Below are 21563 nucleotides of genomic sequence, written 5' to 3'. Positions count from 1 at the left end.
CAATTAACTCTGGATTGTATCCGGGAGATAATCTCATGCTTTCTTGTACCCCAAATTGTTGAAAAAGCTTTGTTAACATCTGGGTTCTAATAACTGTTGTTGTTAAACGATCACGTCAATAAGCGGCTGATCTTTAGGCGGGGTGACGTCTCTCAGATTATGCGGCATAACTCCGTTCGATATCTTCTTATAGGTGTACCTAAAAATTTTTGTGTACATCTTGCGGACGGTTAACAAACTTAAGGAAAATATGTAAGCTGGCATTTCAGAGCTATAGACTGATGCACGAGAAAAAAAGGCCAAAAACCCAAATAATTGCCGCGAAGGCTATATTGGATGTTATATTTTAGTAAAATCTTAAATGTGTAATGTTTGTGAAGAATAAAGATTCATTTAAAAGCACTTAGTTGTTGGTGCCAAAATGTTGTCGACTCAGACGTCAATTTGCGATAGCTAAAACCTCTAAAAGTCACAATGCGCAGCTATTTACATACACAACGAGGGTGGCAGCCCAGATAAAGAAAAAATAGATGAGAGTGCTTTCAATGAAGAAAGTACTGACACCTGTCAGCCTATTTTTTCGACGTTTTTTTGCTTTTCTATAACTTGCACACGTACCTACTAATAAGTAAATGATATTATGTACAGAAGTGTGTTTTGCATCGATATGAACTTCGTCTGATCAATGCGACTCATTATTTATTTCTATTAATGTTCTTTTACAAGTGCTATTTTTGTAGATTGTGTAATTGCATAAACTTACGCCAATAAGCACAGGTCGATTACTAAAGAAAAAAACCTGTCCGTTTTCTCTCTACGGCCCTGTGCATCTATCTGCCAGCGTTAATTATCTAATCACATTGTTATTGTTTCCACAGGTCGTTCATTGAAACAACAAAAATATAGTTGCTGTTGATCTTCTGCATTGCCGGCATTTATCTTGCGATACGCGCTGCCCGCGATAATAGTCAACAGTTTTCTGTTAATAACTACTTATAGAAAGGCACAAACGTGTGGATCGGGAATGAGATCATCATAGCATCATAACAACGTCGACAAAACAGACGATGAGATAAATCGTCTGTTCTAAATTGGGGTTCTTCAGAGTAAACATCTCCTTTGTTCCGCTGGTTCTCATCTGCTGTTTTTTTTTTTTTCCCCCCCGCTTTATTTGTTCCTTGTTCCATCTCGTCTCTTAATAGATCCGCTTTATTCCAGTTTATCTACGGTTGGTCATTCGAATGAAACGGGTAAAGGGAAGTATCGTAACAGTTCGTCCAATAGCGACCTCGCCAAAAGCTCCATACTGCGGCAAAGGAGAGCCGATTAAACTGGGTAAACCGGCGAACATCGAGAATCAAAAGCCGAATGTATTACAGGTAACGGCAAACAGGAGCAGCAACCAATAGTAATAATAACAATCACCAACCTACCACGCCATCGTTCGTTCATCGTCGCATATCAACCCCGTCGAAACTGCATGGACTACCCCTTCGGAATTGGCTAGAGGTTTATCGCGACTATAGCAGCTGTTAGTACATTAGAACTGCAGCAAATATAGCGCGTACGCTTGCATAGCACAGGATGCTTAACAATAAAATAGTAGGATCGGAGGCAAATTTTGAAGGTAGCGGTTCATTCATCATTGTTTCTCTAACTAGGAAAGCTACAAACATAAACTGCTTATGTCATAATCATAATTCGTATTATTTACTAATTACTTAAAGTTTGTATCTGGGTTTGCCAAACCCACCAGCATAAAGTCGCGTGAGCTTAGAGGAACCAATTAGCTATCGCATTACCGATCTCAAATGGGCTACGTTAGGACCGTCCTGCAATGAGTGAGTCAGCTATCTGTCTGGGTCTTGATGAGCTATCGCTACTACCTGATAAAGTCACTTTAACAAGGATAGTTTGTACCGTCTGGTCGAAAGCATTCTACATATATCATTATTCTAATTGTGAAATTCTTATCTATTACTCGAGCATTTCCCATCTGAAATCTACAAAAAAAGAAAAAACGCGACAGCTTATTCGTATTGCTCCATGTGGAAGGTCTGTTGCAGTATTAATGGCTACGGCAGCACCAACACCAATCAGGCGGTCAACCGTTGCTTCTTCACTACGTCAATACAGTGACAACTACGTATCCAGTGATTCGCAGAGGAGACAAGCCAGTTTCTATCAGTTGCAGGCGAGGCCCATCACGCCTAGTGTATTGCCCAATCATTCTAGAAAGAGAGAACAAGACGTAATTCAGATTTCGTCACGCCGTTCTTTACGACAGTGGCCATATGAGAAATATCAAGGATCTATGCAACGATGCAAAGTAGCTGCAGATATATCCGTGAAAGCATTCATTTTCGCGAATCGTACCAGCCAGCAGTGGTTAGTTGATGTGAATTTATTCGTAGACATCGGTATGAAGCACTATTAAAACGTGACTACTTGTCTCAAATGTGTCATCCAGTTGTGACATTTCGATACGAAACGTAACTCACGTATCATTTAGCGTAACTTTGTACCACACGTTAATCTTCATCGATAGAGTGTACATGTAGCGTTCAGTCTGTTAGAACAACTCAGACAACATTTTTTCAGGATCAGGCTCTTATATGCTACAGGTCCAATTAGAGCTCCACACTTACTCCTTTCAGGAAAACGGCAAGGTACTAACTACCGAGTAGCCGTTCCAGGAGTCGCAGTAGTAGGAACAAACAGCAGCAATCTGATTCATGGACGATTGAATTATCACCCTGCAAATAAGAGAGAGACATCCGAGTGGATTTGGCCTGCCTAGAACTGCGTGCAACGATCCTCCAAGCAAGCCAGACGTAAAGCGGCGGGCAGTCTTGTATTTGCGAACGCTTTAGGTTGAATTATAGAAAAACTATATATTGATTGAAGGCGTTGTGGAACGGGAGTCATCTCTTCTCTGCCGTTTTATATGTTATATTATTCAATAGTTGTTTCTTTAATTAATTTAACCTTTGTCTCGGATAGGAAATTCATTGACCAAAACATGTTCCTTGGATTTGTTGTTCCTCAAGAACTCTTCTACAACCTGTCGAAGCAGGACCAATTAATTAATGGCCGGTTATCAAATTCGTTTACCACGCCTGCCCTTACCCTGCTGCTCTCATTTATTATCGCCATCGCCGTCAGTTTTTTTCTTGTCAACCGTACGATGTTCAGCTGTCAGTTCTCCGTCCCTGTCTACTTATCTCCCCTTCGCCATCACTGGCGTTGCCGTCATTGTCAAGAAGAATATTGAAACATCCACAACAGCAGCCAGCCGCCCACCAGCAGCGCCCATCGTTTCAGCGTCTTCTGCGACTTCGTCATTTTCTGCTTCTTCTTCTGCTGCCGCTTCTGCAAGTCGTGTCGCAGACGTTTCTCCGGCGTCGCTGTCGTCGCTGCTGCTACCATCACCGTCGCCGTCTTTTATTCGCAATTTTTTTTTTGTTGCCTGCCCGTATTTCTTCCAACTTCTCCGTTTCTCTTGAAGTGCGCTGGCTGCAGTGTTCGTTATTTTTCGTTGCCGTTATCACCGTTCTGCTTGGTTCTGATGCGTAACAGTTGCATGACTCTGTAGCTATCGTAGCCGTTGCTTCGTCGCCAGGTCGCTGCCGAAGTCAAATGCTGCCGGTATTGGGGGATTGATTCTGCGACTGCAGTTCTGTTGCTATTCGTGGCCAGACAACGGTAACGATAACAGCGGCAACGGCGATTGCGGTGTACGTTGCCGGATCGGTCCTTCTTGTATGGCGACGGCCGTGCTTGAGCGCCGGCGCTCGCACCGATCGCGCGCGGCCTTGGCGCCGATTGTGGCGCCCCCTACGTCACGCTCCACTCGCCGCCACGGCCGTGTCACTGTGAGTGGACGGGCGATGGATGCGATCGTTGCTGCTGCGGGAGAAAGAGCAAAAGCAGTAGCGGCGGCGGCGGCGGCGGTGGCGGCGGCAGCAGCGGCGGCGGTGGCGGCAGCAGCAGCGGCGGGACCAGCGGCACGAGGGAGACAATCAGAAGCCCGTAAGCCGCTGTGATGCTGTGACCTGTTGCCGCCGCGTTGACGGTGGTGGTTATCTGGTGGCGTTTACTACCGCTGTAGTCGTTCGGCACTGTTTTGATGCTTTTTAGTACTGCTATTGATTACTGCTATTCACCATCGGAGCCAGCGCTACAAGTAAAGAGCACTGGGGGACAACATCGCCTTATAGTTGAGTTGTACACTCTGATCCGTTCTGATTGTGTGTTCTTCGAGCTGTAGTTTATATATAAATGAATTTTGGTGTTACAGCCAGTTAAGCCATTTGGTTTGTTTTAGGCGGTTCGACAGGGTTGCTGTGTATGTGCTTAAGCTGTTCTCGAATGTTGTGCGATCGATGACAACTTTTACGCTCTCCGATCCAGTAAATCTGATAGCGCAAACGGCTGATGATGTGGTAAAATCTCTGGATCGTCATTTTAGTCAGCTTGTTACTACTCTGATTGTTGTATTTTTGTGACGTGATATATACACAAATGATCTTGTGATTGCCTCTACCGTCAACAATGTGGATTCCCTTAGCCGTACAAATGGATTTTTAGTAGCGGCATAGTGAAGTTTGTTTGTGGCTGATCTTCCGCTATTCACAGCAGTAGGATTTAAATGTGTTAGAGTTTTGCATGACAGAATAATCAACGATAGCATCTACGATAGTAGTCGCCAGGTGCAACAGTGTTTGAGAAGCAACGTTCGTGGTGAGTATGGTCACAGGTTATATGGACGCACGCTTGACTATGCTTAAATCATTAGGACATACAGTCGTAAAGAATGAACATCACATGTAATGTTTGTAACAAACATAGTACGTCATAAATACACACCCAGGTAGCAGTTTGGTAAATAATGAAATATTTTTCAAAAAAACGATAAATAATTACGACAGCTGCCACGCGCGAATATGACGTCTATTTTTGTGTGCCTATATGCAGCCTTGTGTTGGGTCTGTCTTCACAGCAGCTTAAATTATTGAAAAAAAAGTAAATGAAGTTTTATGTGTCAAAAAGAATAAAAGGCTACATATAGTTTATTTGAATGTGGAGCTGAATTTAAATACTGAGTTCTATGTCGTAGAAGAGGAATATGGGCAAACGAGATAGCGTTTCATTACATCAAAACGTACTTAAGGCTTCCTATCGTGTGAACAAACTTAAAAGTCAGGTTTAAGGCAAAGTTCCTATCGACTCAGAGCGTATTATCTTTCTAATCTAAAATCATACGGTGATATAGGAACAAAATTCAGACATCAATCATAGCTTGGACAAAGTTAAAATACGTGCCAGAAACACGAAGAAGTAGTTTCTGTTGCTACAAGGATTTTTGCTTCACCGCCTGCAGCCGAGATTGGGCTTTTTCTTTTCTGCCAAAATCACTAAGCTTCGACAATAGATCTAGCTTTTCGCTATAGTCATCCATTTAGAATATTGCGAATGACGCTGATAATGATAACGAACATAGTATCTGACAAATCTCGATAACAAATTCTAGATCGTTAAACAGAGATCCGACCAACTTGTAGTAAAAGTTTCCTAAACTGAAATAAAATATAGGGTTCACTGGTTTTAGGCTTTATTAGATTTACTAAATCAGTAGAAATAATTAAGAAGACGGTTACCTTGTATAAACTTCTAGCAGAACATTAACTGGTTTACCTTAGTTTATCACAAACTGAAATGTAACTCATCCCTGCTTCCATACTTTACCTAGCCGATAACACTTTCAGGATAAGCGCTTGCGGTCAATTGATCAGAGTCAGTTAATTCGTTTATAATATTTCATTGTTCGAAAGCTTGACCATGTTTAGAAACGTACATGGCTTATATCATCTACTCCCTGATCGACCGACACAGAAAAGAGTCAAAAATCCAGTGTGTATTTCCCATTTATTTTCATCTCCTCTGTATTCCACAGGAAGTGTTCACCGTACCAATGCACTACCACACAAATGAGGTTAGCTTCGAATTATCTCCCAAAATTTGCTGCGGGTAGCTGAACCGGTCATTTTAGTGCTCTTTTCACCCTGGGCTCTGTGTCTCGAGTTTTACGTTTCATCAGACAGATGGCTGGCTGGTTGGTTCCCAGCACGAAACGAAGTCTGTTTATGTCCGGGTTTGAATCAGGACCACAACGTGTCCCTAAGATTAGTACGCAAATTCTCATTTTGACCTGATCGAACACAATCTATTGATGCTCGGTGATAGCTTCGGATCACGAAGTGGCAAATGTATGCAAGGAGTAACGAGTCTATCGTAATCGACAAAAAGTTCTCTGACAAACGGAAAGGTTTAGTTGTTGTAATTCTGCATATACAAGAGAGGCGAGTGGTTGCTAATTGCCCCGTCCTTAAATTGGTAATACCCTATAAAACATATTTAGACGGCGCGGCGATATTTTCGGTTACTTCTGGCTTGGCTTGCTAGTGATATTGTTTTAGAAGCTTTATATTAGAAATGTGTGAAAGCGATAAGTGCGCTGAATGATAAATTTAACTAGAATGGCATATGAGGAACGACATGATTGGTTCTTAGTTCTTTCACAGCAGTAGAAAGTAGGGAGAAACACAAAGGACCAGCATAACATTAAAGTGTCTGAGAAACATGTAAATTCTATAGAAAAGCATAACGTTTGTGTCTGTCTGCGCATGTGTGCATATGTAAATGAGTCGTTGGTTCATAGTTCCACTGCTCCGAAAATGGTCTGCAGAAGAGACCTTTTCAATAAAATTGAGTCACCCTACCGCTAGTGCTGCCGCTATAACAACGACATCATTTTTACCACGGTTGCAACGACGTTAGCCCCCGCCCAGTCCAGCTCCTCCGCTGCTGTTCCCTTCAGTTATGATAGCATAGTACGCATGTGATCGCAGAATAGGGTTAAACGATAGGTGACTTCATAGAAACCGCGGCTAGGAACGCTTTGGCAGCAATCGGCTACTCGCAGTGTTAGATTGCAATAGGCAACTGGTAGATTTTAGATGACGAACAGACCGACCTGTGCCGGCTTTACTCCCTTCCCAAGTTCGTGTTGACTCCTGCATGACTCATGACGTGCTTATTCCTTTATCCACGCTCCTCGTCAGTTGTTCGGTGCGAATTCATTTTCGTTAACGCCTTCATCACTCTCATCATGATCATTAACTTCATCAGCTGTCTCCTTTCACACAGCCGTTGTTGAGTCGGTTCGGCTTATGCCGTTCTTCGGTTTCTAACGCGCTACCGTGTTGTCTATACGCCTGGATAATTGTCTTAATGTCGCGTACTAGAGACGGTAGAGATGTTTATCATACGGATACACACAAACGCAGCCATACAAAACACACATTTTACAGTTTCGTCAGATGACGGCGATAATTGTATTGATGCTGACGAACAAACGAGGCAAACCACAGCCGGCATTGGCGAAATCGACCGTCTCTAGAAATGACAAACAAATATACTAGAAAGGGAATTCTCAAGGCACCACATGGAAGAGCATTAAGTTTTCAAAGTTGGTAAATTTTTTAAGTTCAACCTATCCACATGTAATGCATGGATGCTAATTATAATAAAAAATAATTATAGTAATTGGAACATTGCTACTCTTAGATTTACATGTATAATAATTCTAATAGCTAAAAAAAATACTCGTCGGGTTTCTGGCGCTGAAAGCAGCCGACAGCTAGTTATGTTTTCGGTAGGGCAAAATGAATATCTGTCACCGTATTGTATTGCCAGTGGGCCGAATATCTGTGTTGCATAATGAATTCGGTAGAATATGTACCGAAGGTGAGAACGCTAGAAGAAGGCACCTGGGATAAATGATACAATGTGTCTATAAGTAAACAAGTTCAATTGTGGATTATTCATTTTTAAGATATATTCATTTTAAAATAAATGCTTTTTGAGCGGTTGTGGTGTCTTCTACTTGAACTGCGTCAAACAATCCCCAATTCCGATCCGGGAACAGCAATATGGGGCACCATCCCTAACGTGGAAAGCCTAGACTGCGCAACTCGCTAGAGGGCTCGGGTACTACCTCACACATCTCATTACGGGTCGTGTCGATTTTCAAAGCTATCTTTACAAAACTGATGAATCTCAGTCGGATATCTGTAACCTGTGCACTGCAGGCTTAATAGCTACACACTACAGGCAGGCGAGCTGTTACTCGCACTAGAAGAAAACACATGAGAGGAAAAATGAGGTTGTCCCTAGCAAACGGCATGAGGGTGTTCACACCCTTCTCTATCGAGGCCACGAAAGTGTTTAGTGATGAGTAAGACTTCAATTAGGAAGTCTTGAGAGAAAAACAACGGCCCATGAAGTTAACGACAAAGTAAACAGCAGACGACATTTTGACGGGATGCACGGGGCACGGATCATACTCGAGTGCAGGGAGCTAACTCGCCAGGGGAGGTGGGAAACTTTCAAAGTGCCCCGACATGATGATATGTTGGCGCTAACTACTCCTGAAGATCTGGGCTGATTCGGAGTGAACCTTGAAAGATGAGTTGAGAATCAGTGAGTAGTGGCCTCAACGTGAATAAGTCTAATCGATGACGCTGAGCCTAACGCTAAGCCCAAACAAGTTAACCGTTATCCTCTAGTGGTGCTGGTCGTACGAAAACTGGTAATCAAACTTTCTATAAAAAGAAAATTATTTGATGTGCGACATTCAATTCAGCAAGTATAGTTCGTAATAAAGAGTCGCACTTGCTTGTGCCATGTTTGTGTGTAAACGATAGCAGTCTCAAATTCATTCAGTGGTCTGAGCGTGATGATGAGCACGCGGCATAACACAGAAATAGAACCTGCAAGCGCGGCAAATTTTAACTGATCGTTTTGAAGTAGGTATACACTTGCTGCTATGTATATACGTCAGATGCTTTGTAAAAAAAACTCGTAAGTAAAACGATCTCGACTGCTGAACGTGCAACTAACCGCAATTGTCGCAAAAGTCTGTAAACTGGGTGTGCATGAACATTTGCAGCCAAAACAATTTAAAATCGAAATACCTTGGCTTATTATGTCTGTTCGTTCGTTCAGTGTGGTCGCGATGAGGATGCATGTGTGTGCCGGGTAGTGTAGAAACAATAGAACACAGAACATCGCCAACCCCCAAGTGAGCGGTAACACCCCCGCCCCCTAAACACAAACAACGATACCGTCATTTATTTCTGTCTTGGCTAATGGCACGCGTTTACTTGGTATGCTGTGCTCTAATGTGTCCATTGATCTTTGCTCTTGCCGTTATATATCTATACGATCGTCATACGTAGGCTTATTCGAATCGATTATCTAGAACAACAGGCATGCAAATCTGTCTTAAGTCCTATTTCGACTTGTGTTAGTTTTGCCACGACGGGATCATTGTTTAAATTTTTTATTGTCGGTAGGTGCTTCTCTATAATCACTGATAAGACACTATTTTGCTTTAATGTATTGAAAAATGGAGCAAACTTCAATCTACATAGATTAAAATTAAATTTGATATAAAATTTTGATCATAAGACCTTGCATTCGGCCACAATCCTGCTATGGCACCGCCAGTCTGTCTGTTGGCTAACCTGTAATTGCGTAGGACAGATAATGGCGGTATTCATTTAGCTATCCACCATGCGTATGCACAGAAACGTAAGGATGCAATACAACAACACAATTGTACGAAAGAAGAAAATTACCTCCAATATGCGACATATAAAAGAGCACAGGGCGAGCAACTGAGTTGTGTAGGATAGGTCTAAGAACGCGGTAATAATTTTTTCGACAGATCTATTTCTATCGCCGGCCTGCCCATTAGTAGGCGCTATATCGAGAACGGAACACATCTTCCGGCTCTGACCCAGTGGGTTATGACGTACAAGTACAGTAATGCTGAACGATTCCAGCAGTGTTTTTACACACGAACAACCAAAGGAATCAATCGCTTTCTGACTCATTCCGCTTCAACGAGTTCCTCCAGCGTTTCTATATGCTGGGCATTTTTTCAAACTAAATTTTCTACGGCGCTCATAATAACGGAACTGACGAAAAAGTATCATTAGCAAAGGTAACTAACTAGCTTGTATCTAGAACCATAGGGCAATATGATGCACTGGAATCAGCGCTTCTATTATTACCAAATAAGGTGAAATGAAAAGCTGGGGTTCGTACCGCAGCTTTTCAAACTAAGTAGACTATTTAAGGAGTAGATAATTTATGATTCAATGCCTAATTATAGTCAATTGCGTTATGCAAATAGCCTAAGTTGCTGCTTTCTGTTTATCGCATCGTCTATGCGTACTGCAAAGGCCTTAGGTGATAAAGTCCGCTTTCCATCTGAGTGTCGAAAAGCCTATTGTTCGTTATAACCATCATGCCGATGGTCAATCTCTTGAGATTGCCACACGTAGTCATAAATTCTATTAATCTGTATGATCTTACAAAGAAAATGGCGACATACACTTTGAACTATTCTCTCATAGACATTATCTTAGAAAATGTTGAGCTTCTGTACGATAACGGAATAAACAATGAAGCTACTCCTTGATTATTGCTTATGATTGTGACTTTTATCATGATTATTTTGTTATCGTTCTGCACCTGGGATTCCTGATGGAGCCTAGTGCACGATCCTTGTTGATACCGCATACGATAATGTGGTTCTTTTACAAAAACTCGTCTAACATACTATGTATATCTTTAATATGTTTCATTATTATAGTAGATGTACATCGTCAGCCGCATGTATGCGTTACTGGCATGTTTTTATATCAGTTATTTGTTCGAGGCTTCAATTTCCACAGAAGCAGTGGCAGGTCTGCAGTTCCGCCATCCCACGCACGGGTCAATTGCAAATCTGTTATCGCTAACGATAGCCGATAGCGCTCTGTTATTACTCATGTATCGAACGGCATGGCATACTTTCATGCATCTAGTGCCAATGCCGAAACCAAGGAACTATAAATAATCGAACGCGTCGATATACGTATGTATGTATTTACATGAGTGTTTATGTGTATTTGTTTGTCTGCCTGTACATGCTCAATAAACGAAACTTCACACTTCACGTCACAACTCGCTAGCCGGACGGCCCAGTCATTTGCACTGTATATATAGTTCAATAATTCTATACGTGCAGGCATGGAGACGCGGAGCGTGTCAGCAGATCAGAGAGTATCACTGCTAAATGGTTTTGTCGTTTGTGCTTGGTACTGATGACCCGTAGACAGGGTATCTTGTCGCATGGCAAACGAAAAGCGCCCCGGCCTCGACTGTGATAGCCGATAATGGAAACAGCTCATGCGTTAGAGTCATAGCAGCGAATGTTACTAGCCGTAGTAACGGATCTCCAGTACAATACAATATTAGCATTACAACAAGGGCAGCGGCAGCATAGGCAGAGCCGAACTCAGCGGATAATCCAGCGACGATATGGCCAACACATGACGATAGGGCGCAGTAAAATAGGCTTACCCACTAAAAATGGCCTGGCTTACTTCCTTTCAAGTATCTCTGTCTTACAGAGCGAAGCTGTTACTGGAAGAGGATAAAAATGAGCTGGACTATTCATACGACTATTCCTGGAGCATGCGGAAAGGTACTGTATTTGTAGAAGAGGTACATCAAGGACGTCGGATCGAGTCATAGGGAAGTAGATTTTGTTTAAACGCAAACGAAACGATCTCTATCGAACAACTAAGAATAACTAGGTGTCTAATAGTTAGCGATAAGTGATCTTGGGTAGGTGGCCAAAACTGGTCTAATAACCCAATTCAAAAAGGATCACTATCGGTATGATCTATAATTTAGCGAGTAGAGACGCCAACGTCTGCGAAGATTTATTTTACAACATCTACGGCGTTATGCAGCGACCGTTATCATTCGACTTCATTTAAATGCTATCAGAAGGATGCTATGGCAGTAAACATAGCATTTAGCGCTGACTTTTCATATGTTTCTCTATGTGAGGCAATATTTGGCTGATTATAAACTTCTTTTTAGAAACTACCGCTGTCGGTCATCTGAGTTTTGCTGACGACCCATTTGAATTCCATTGTTGTAGTTAGCGTGAAGGACGACGCCGCACACGGAACACGATCTATAATTCGGTCGTGTGCCAGCTAGTAAGTCCTGCTACGAAGTGTGTACCATAGGCTGCCAAAGACATGAAATTACTACGGCATAATAGTATGTACATTAATGTAGATAGATAAAACGGGTGTTCGCCGTTGCCTCTAGCAGAGCTAGCTAGCATTGCGTCACATACGGTAGGGCTTTATTGGCATAACATGCATTTTGCAAAATCAAAGCAATCTTTGTTGGCTTCTCTATCATTTGTAGATTTCGTTGAAGGAAAACTGTCACCGCATTAAATATCTACTATACAATGATAAGTGTCATATCAAATAAATTACGAAAGTATCATACGTGTGTTCCACGATAACAAAATTTTAGCCATGCGTACGTTCCCGCACTTCAGCGTTAACCATACAACACAATATACCTGAATATATATACTGCAGGTATCTATCTGTCGTTACCACACCGGTTTCAGCTTTTCAAAAATCCCGTTTACAGACTCTGCGTTGCCCGTTTTTTATTCGGTGTCTGTTTCCAAGGTCTCACTGATCGATCGTTTATAAATAATAGAATATATATCCACAGTAAACAAACGTTACATTTCCAGTAGTCATTTTTTACAAATGTGTGCATCAATAGCGACACATCAAGGTGTTAGGCAAGGTCGCTGGGCTACCAATAGTGTTCATCGTGTTCTGTAACAGACAAACGCAATCAGCCGTAGAAGAAGCCCGTTTCAATTACGTGTTGCGCTGCCGAATCGTGCACCTTCGTAGATAGACGAAGGTCTTCAAGAAAGCCCGAGCTCCCCTTACGCGTCGTACGATTTGATGCTCCAAAGTTAACATTCTTTTCGGCTTCGTAACACACAACCCTTTGCTGACAGAGAATACTCGCAGCGATTAAGATGCGTCGCGTACCACCTGTTACAGTTAAAAACCGATTAAATTTTAACTAATCCGAGCAAGTTAAGGGCTGCCCTTGAAAGAGAGCAAGTTTCTCCTGCGTACCCAAAGGTATGCTAGGATCAAACATTTCCACTGGCCTTCCAAAGGCTTCCTTCGATTTTTGCACTTCGTTCGATTATTCGAGCTCGCGTCGGAAGCAATAGATATCACATGAACGAAAACATTACATATACATTTACATGGGCACCTGTGTTCAGCGTACTTTTTCCACCTTCCAGTTTTTTTTGGTAGTCACTGGCGTGATAGTTCGGACGTCCGACACGAATCAGAATATAACCGTGTATGCGACACGGAGAAGGTTGGATGCCTGGACAATGTCACAGAATATTTTTAACTCGGTAGCCTCTTTTAACCCTTGGGGCCGTTTCACTCAAGCTTACAGCTGGCAGCTAAGCGTTCTACCGCGAAAAGGAAATTCAATCTGTCGGTAATAACGAACGACGAAAAGACTCTCATCACATCACATAACAGCCTGCGTATTTCCTAAGCAGTTTGGAAATTCTATTTTCTGTCACTAATGATGCAACCAAGCTACTTCGTAGAAGGTAGTATCTGTATAGACTGGTCGAGAATATTTAAGGCAGGGGTGAATTAATTAAGGGGCCTAATTCGTTGGCGATCCACTTGGATTAGTAAAGAAGAACGGAGGCCATATTAGGTCTAACCGGGTGCGGTCTAAGGCGGCAGAATGAAGTCTGGGTGGAGAAGTATTCCGTACACGATCGACAACGCTAAATATCTGCAATACGCAGCTAGCAGGAAGATTTGCTCAATTGGACTTCTCATAGGGTTACGAAGCAACGTTACGAATGTCTCGAGCAGCGCACAGACAATAAAAGAGAAGATGGTTTAGCAGTACAAAGACAACAACAATCAGAAACTGACAGAAAGAAATACTTTTTAGATATTTCTATGAACATCTTCTGTTGACGTCGAAATGTAAACGAACGACAGTACAAAACGTTGAAGATCTAACGGATGTCAGCGAGGTCACATGTTGTCGTACCGTTGAAAATCACTTGGCTGACGAGTAATTTTGTAACTCTATCTAGTTAGCTCAGATCGGTAGAAGTTTCGGTTTCCTGAAAATTCAGCATTGACTTGGAAAAGGTAGGACAACACTAGACGCAAAAGTGTCTATATGAATGGAAAACGGTGCGATGATGAATGGAAATAGTAATTAAACGCCTATTAGGTTTGACATAATGATACTCGTAGGTAAGACTATATGGTTACACTGTGGCGTATCACGTCTCTCTGGTTCAGTCTAGTTTTTTTCATTTCATTCATTGTTGATCTTTCAGAAAATAAAAACCAACTTTTGCTCGAATGACAAACGACGTCGATCTTTATTTTCGCGTGTACGATCATTCTATTCTATTTGAGAAAGCTATGTTTGAGAACAACGGACGCGTAACGATAGAATTAAGGAAGGACACACTCGGAATGGGTCAATAAACGTAACCAGTTGGAGTCTGCTTGTCGTTGGCAGCCATGACCGCTACAAACCGCACCAAACATTTTCTGAATGACTCTACTCTAGCTCGTTATCGTATCTTGCTAGCGGTGGGGATCAGGTATTTCTTGCTTAAACGTATTTTGCACGACCATTGGGAACGGTAAGCGTTGCTTACTTAGCTCTTCTACCCCTTAAATTGTTCAGATAAAGATTGTCTCCAAGCTCAACCGGTTCTCATATGGCAGCAGCAGTACGATCTTACAACTAACGTTGTATAGATTGCTTGCGATAATAGGCGTGTTAGTATTCTAGTGTTTTTTTCAAAATGCTACGAAAATATATATATTTTTTTAGGATTCTGCATAGTTTACAACTGATCTCGAACGTGCTCCCAAACGTTTCCGAAGACCTCTTTGTCATTAGTTCGTAATCTACAAACACAAACAGACAAAAATTTACATGGTGACTAGATACTTAGTCATCTACTTCATCTGTATGTATTATGTTAGAAAAAATATTTTAGCAAATTACTTATCTCTTCAAATACAAATATATACAAAATAATACATCTGTTAATATGCATAGATATAGCCCCTCATATACATGTGTAGATGATAATGGCACCGGCAGTGATAATGTAGTAGCATAGACAGTGGCATAGCAACGAAACATGGCGGAAGAAAGCCTAATTGGCCAACGTTCTATACCTCGACACAGCCGAGCCAGTCAGCTATAGTTGCGGTATTACAGTATTGTACTAAATGTGGTAACGTAATATAAAGCTCCTTAAACCCGTTGTTGTCTTGGCGTTATCGTCGTGTAAATTGTCATAGTCGGCGCCGTTGTAGCGGCGGTTACTAGTCGCTATGGTGCTGAAGTAGTATGCCTCGCTTCCGTTCGTAGATAGGACTGGTACGTATCGGTGTTGACTGACATCTGTGTTGTTTAGCTTTGTCGCTAGCGACAAGAGCTCGTAAGCTATTAAATACGGAATAAAATAAAAATAGATGAATAGGTCAGTAGAAAACAACCGTTCGACAAGCCGTCTCTTGGCCTTCTTTTGTTGCCAGATGCAATGCCGTTAATTTCGAAGTTGGTGCGGGCCGTGTGCGAGACCGTGTCTAACACAGGCTGGCACACTCCATGTAAACGTCGTGTACTTCAGCAGAGGCTTGAAGACGGAACTTTTCGTTTAAATTGTCGTCGTTCGCCTCGGTACTTCGCAAAACAGAAGCGTTGCCAGCGTACCACTGAACAGAACCGAAACCTACGAGTGAATCTGCTGACCCCGTTAACAACGAAGGCTGACGAGGAAGTAGTTGAAATCCGCTCCAAAACCAGGAGAGGAGAAAATAGAAGCAGAACGAAGTGAATCGAGATAAAACGGACAAAAAAGAAGCTGGAACAAACGTAAAACAGGCAGAAGCACACCATATCAATGGAGATAGGTAGCGAGGAGGACGCACGCACTGGCTAGCAGTGGCAGCAGCAACTTCAATGGCAGTGCTTTCCAACAGCGAGCAATCCGTTCGAAGAACACAGAAAGAAGGAATGGTCCGTATAAAAAGTAGACCAAGACGGCACCCGTTGTCAATGATGATGATGAAATCGGCGGCGTCGCTTATGATAAGGGTGATGCTGATGGTGGGGCTTGAGGACGCCAGGTCTTCGTTCGTAACGTGAGCACGTTTGCCGTTTGGACTTCCCTCGCCCGCTTACGTTGGTTGGTTGTAGTTGATGACTTTGTGATGAGAGTAACATGATGAGCCAGATCGTGTCAATTATGAACATAGAAATGACGACATTGAATATGATGAAATGAAATCTTCTACGATATACAAGCGAAGATTTTTTCAGACGCCAGATGAAGAATTGAGCTCACTTAGACATCGTTTTCCGAGTAAGGGAAAAATGTTTGCGAAGTCTGAGTGGAACTGCTTAAAGGGCGATTGTGACTGATTGGCCTAGACCCAGTAGAGATGGCTATGTCGAGCGCACTGTCGTTCTCATAAAAGATAGAAGCAAAATTATAAGCGAACATTTTTCACCTTTATCTAGCTCAGCAAATACAAACTCTTGCGATGTTCAGTTGTATATTACTTTACCTGAAAAAAATCTACATAATTAAAGAAATAAATAAATACTTATGGGGAAGTTTGTGTGTACTAATTGTCCATTAATAAAGTATCAGATATGAACTGCAATGAAATGTGATTAAGGCCAAAGTTGTACGCAAGCTATTGACTACCTATGTTTATCGATAGAAATCACGGACAGAAAAACCTGCTTTGATCATATTCTAATATTTGGTTACCTTTTCCAAATGGAAATTATTGACAGATGTCTCCACTCTAATAACGGTCGAGTATCATGTAGCTTCTCTATTTTTCTCCATCTTGCATATTGTTTTCTATAAAGAGACAACTGAAAAGGCTCGTAATAAATAAATTACGTTCACTCGAATAATACTTTTCTATTCAAAATAACGCTGATCGTGTAGGGTTTTGAGGGCTATTCACGATCGTTTATCTGAACGGAACGGCTGATGTCTCCAGGCGGATGAAGCTTTTACGCAAACGAATTGTTTAATTGAATATATATAGACACGACCGTATGGATTCTACCCGGCATTCAGCTGATGCTTTCTGCTGTGATCCGCGACGTGAATGGTATCGAGGCGTGATAGGTCTGATCGTGCTTCACTCAGTATATGTTAAGGCACCGCGTCGCAGTGTGAGGAATTAGAAAAGGTCGTTTATATGTCGCGCTCAGTCAACAATGCCAAATGCGATACATTAAAATTAACTCAACCAAACTATCCAACGCAGAAACTGCAGTTGCAAACAGTAGAATAAACATTACTAAACTAATTAATTGATACATATATCTAAAAAGATTACAATTTACTTAATAATAATAGCGCTTTTTTTTTTCTATATCTGTTGGGGTCATTTTCGACCTGAAAGAAATTATCACTTCTGCTAATAGTTCCGCTTCTTCGACTTCGCAGAACTTCGGCTCACTTCATAACTGTGCCACAGAGTAAGTTATGAGCGATGTAATTCATCTAGTTATGGCTTGCCATTTGCAAAGATACTTAACATTCTTCGATAATGTCTCCTTGAATTTTATGATTTCAACCGGAAATCTATGTAAACCAAATAGGGGTCAAACACTTCTCTCTTTATCAAAATTAAGCGACATATTGTATAAAGGCAAATAGAAACGATAGCGATAATGGTAATTTATCGTTTTGGACATTGGTTTTTCTGTGAGAGCTTATGGCGTGAGCAAGTTCAATTTATCAATTACGGTAACGGTAATTAGCGAGCGCTATACAGAGAAAGTCTGTGTGTTTGCACGCGTCGGCAAAAGCTGTTGTAAGGATTCAGCCAGGTATCGTCGTGCCGCGTATATGAGGAGTTAGATGGCGCAAATGTTTCGTGCCCTCGCAAACGGTTTTACCATTAGCAGAATTCGTCAAGGCTGCATTTCATGGCGGCCCACAACAAGCTGACGACTAAACAGAGCTATTGGTGACGCCAAGACGTGCAGAGACATACGATCGCTGGCGTTTCGACGAGTCGCGTCAATGATTGGTGGAATTAATTAAGTCAACTCTGTCACTGCAAATCTGCTATCCCTAACGCGCGCAGTAAAGTTGCAACAGGCGGAAAATTAGGAGTTTGCCAACTATAATTATAGTTCGATAGAGATCAACTAGTCCAGGAGGCCCATAGTATTGTATATTATATCACTATATGACCATACATCAGACGCGGTATCGAATCAACAGTCATCTTTCCACTCACCTAATTGTCCATCGATCTCAGGCAGGCTTTCTGTACAGGTGACAAGCAGACATCTAAATTACAACAGTCTGAGGGGCAATAATCGTGCTTGAATAATAACAAAATTTCTTTACCATTAGGTAGCAGCATTTCGTTCAAAAATAAATTTACGTGAACTCATTAGTGGCGTGCCCTTTTTGAAGGTGTTTTTTTTTTTTCCGCTGGAGAGAAACGAACATGATTGAATGCAAATATACTAACATCACTAGCTGTTATTATAGAATTCGAGATGAATGGGGTTTATGTAGACGACTGTAAAATCTGACAGACCCGGTCCGACAGTAAAAAAAGAAACGGAATGCTTTTTGATTATATCCATTATATTAGTATATTATTAGTACGCGCATTAGACAGGACAGAAATCTGACTAGATACATGTCACAGGTAGCCGATAACCGAGGGTTTACCGAATACTTCACAGGAACTCGATTGTCGTACACTATTAGCAGGTTTTTCCCGTTACCTTTGCCATTGCTGTTGAGTAAATAAAGTATTGTTAAAATCTCCAGAATCGTAGTCCTAAGAATGATCCGGACGTTTCAGTCCCAGGCGCAGGTGACAATTCCCTGTCAGATCATTCTGTATGATAGGTTGCACGATAGTCGCCCCATAACTTCGAACTGCTCGATAAACGAAGGTTTCGACGGGTATTACTACAAAAGCAACTTTAAACTATGAAAAATATTGCAAAGCTACGCCTCGATGCGGCCTATAATTCATGGGACTTGACCCATGGTTTGGAACAATTTAACAATTGACGTCATGTTAGAGTAACCCCGTCTTTTTCGTGACACGTGAACAGACGAAAAAAAAGATGTACTTGAGGATTACGATTTGTTTCGACTGGCAAATCAAAACAATGGACAGAAAAGTTCATGAGACAAGAATTTTGCCATAGCCGCTTTACGCTGGACCGTTGTTGAGATAACATCAAACATTTCGGCATCCTGCAAGTGGCTCCCTTAAAAAATATACCGTTGTTATCATTAGTATATGACGCTATGAAACAAGTTGATAGATAGTTTAACTACAAACAGTCGTCTTTCTACATATTACATGTGTATTGGTGTTCGCAGGCGCGAAGCGATGCTCTCCTCTTGCAATTATAGTACAACATCGGCCATGAAAGTTGGCGACCTGCGGCATCAAAGAAATTGACCTATTTTTATTTGACACTAGATTAGGTAAGGTAAACGAAATAAAAACTTAAAAAAAAAATTTTGAGAACGTATCCTTAAGTTATTCCAACGTGCTACTTTATCGACCACCGTATTGCAAGAGCTTTGTTGACTAGAAGCAGATGAAAAATACTTATTATAGTTATAGTAGTTGTAGATAGGTTTTAATCTCAATATTCATAATACATGGAAACCTCAACATCTATAATCCTTATTACTCCTCTCCTATCCTTAGTCGTCTGCTATCACAGAAATGGATCAGTTCGAGAAGTTCGAGGGTAGAGAAGATTAAATGAAATTTCTGACATTGGTTCACCATTCTAAGGATCCTTAAACAAAAGCAATTCGATGTTATAAATCTCTTTTGGCTGATTTCCATTTTCTTTGGTCGTCCTTTAAGGAACTCAGTTATACTACATCCATCAGCGCGGTCAGCAGATAGCAGTGATTGGGCCCTCGTTTTATGCGTCTCGAGAATTCGACCGACCGACGTACTTTTCTGCAATGAATAACAGTAATATCTGTCCAAACCTTCGATTCATTCTATTCGTTTCAAAGTTATGAGGCTACAATCTTACAACCTACCCTACGGAGCGATCTGACAAAACCCGAAACGTGCCTGCCAGGGAACTGTCACCTGTGCCTGTGACCGAAACGTTTCGATGCTTCTTAAGACTATGATTATGGCTATTCCAATAATGTACTATGGAAGGCTGGCTGCAGTAAAATGTTTACCGAAAATAACGGCAGCTTATGACAATGTCAATTCGTACCGTTCGGATAGCTGATGCTATATTGTACGCATGGATCCTATTTGTATTTCTCTAATCATAGTCTGTTTTTATTGCGTGCTGCAAAATGGCACGTAGCAAATCTATACTGTGACCAGTATAACTTTACTAGTAAGAAGTTACGATAGACACCTTTGTATACATATGTATATAGCTTAAAAACTTTGTTCTTTATTTCTACCCGGAAACAGGTCCATTTAGCACAGCATCACACCCGGTTTCTACATAAAAGTAATCAATAACTTATCAGCTGGACGCTTCTACGCCACCTGAATGAACGGGGTGGACGCCACTAGCTTCACGTATATTCGTTCAGCATTTAGTTCTGCCTTAGTGAGATTGGCATACAATTAAAGGTGTGCCTCCCGTTCCCACTCGCAGTATTACAAAAGTTGCTTACTGCATTAGCTTCATTATAATAATACTAACTATACTATTGAAATCATTACAGACTAAATTGAAGTAGGTTGACAACGTTAGCACGTTCACGGCTAGAGCATTGCTTGAAGCTTTCACCATTAGGCGATTGACTTATAGTGGCTCGCCTAACATGTATACATGGGGCATTTTTTTTCTGGCCACAGTGAACCAGCTATGTCAATACGCTGATGCTGATTGCCTACGAGCTTTTTTTCTTTATGCATAACCGTTTGTAGTTAACTGTGCACCTTTTATGTTGATACGAATAGGCAACAATATGTGTACATCACTATCCTTGCGTTCCTCCAAATCGGGTAGACCCAAAACGGACGAAACTCTATCTATGCGTGATCCTCTAGAGGTAGGAACTGGAACATAGCCGGCCCAGTTTAGGTACGATTAACAATGCTGCAGACGGCATAAATTCGATATGTGTTATTAAGCGTGCTTCATAATTAGGCCTAGTTCCCGTAGTAGAATATAATTTACGATCGATATTTTAGAATACTACGAGCCTTGTCCGCTGAACGAAACTTTACTCCCGGTTTATGAACAATGACAAATGTATAACTGAGCTATACTTCAACTTACAAACTCCATTACATCGAACGTATATATAGAAGACAACTTGTTAACAAGCATACTCGCTCAGCTAAAAGGATAACCGGAACAAACCCTACTGAACTGCAACACTTCACATCTACCTAGATACCGCTCGCGAATTACTAACGGCTGTCTGTGTATTTTTTAAAAGTTTCTGCTTTTGGTAGTGAGATATAAAGGGATTAGTTAGATTTTCAATGGCGTTGCAT

At 41.5% G+C, this 21563-nt stretch overlaps 1 protein-coding gene across 4 annotated transcripts in view; it reads left to right on the top strand.

Annotated features, from left to right (window-relative positions):
• Positions 1–3757: 3757 nt before the first annotated feature.
• LOC111247593 (uncharacterized) overlaps positions 3758–21563 on the top strand; it is a 53248-nt gene continuing 35442 nt past the window's right edge. For 2 of the 4 annotated variants that reach the window (XM_086983697.1, XM_022798699.2), the window contains exons 1-2: positions 3758–4743; positions 11529–11602. The gene's annotated coding sequence lies outside the window, so the exon portion shown is untranslated. The remainder of the gene's footprint in view (positions 4744–11528; positions 11603–21563) is intronic. The other 2 variants (XM_022798700.2, XM_022798698.2) reach the window with 1 other exon arrangement.

This window comes from Varroa destructor, unplaced genomic scaffold (assembly GCF_002443255.2).
Source record: "Varroa destructor unplaced genomic scaffold, Vdes_3.0 BEIS01000003.1, whole genome shotgun sequence".
In the NCBI taxonomy this organism is placed as follows: domain Eukaryota; kingdom Metazoa; phylum Arthropoda; class Arachnida; order Mesostigmata; family Varroidae; genus Varroa; species Varroa destructor.
The sequence above is the reverse complement of the archived record's forward strand: the minus strand, read 5'-3'. Positions and strand labels throughout refer to the sequence as shown.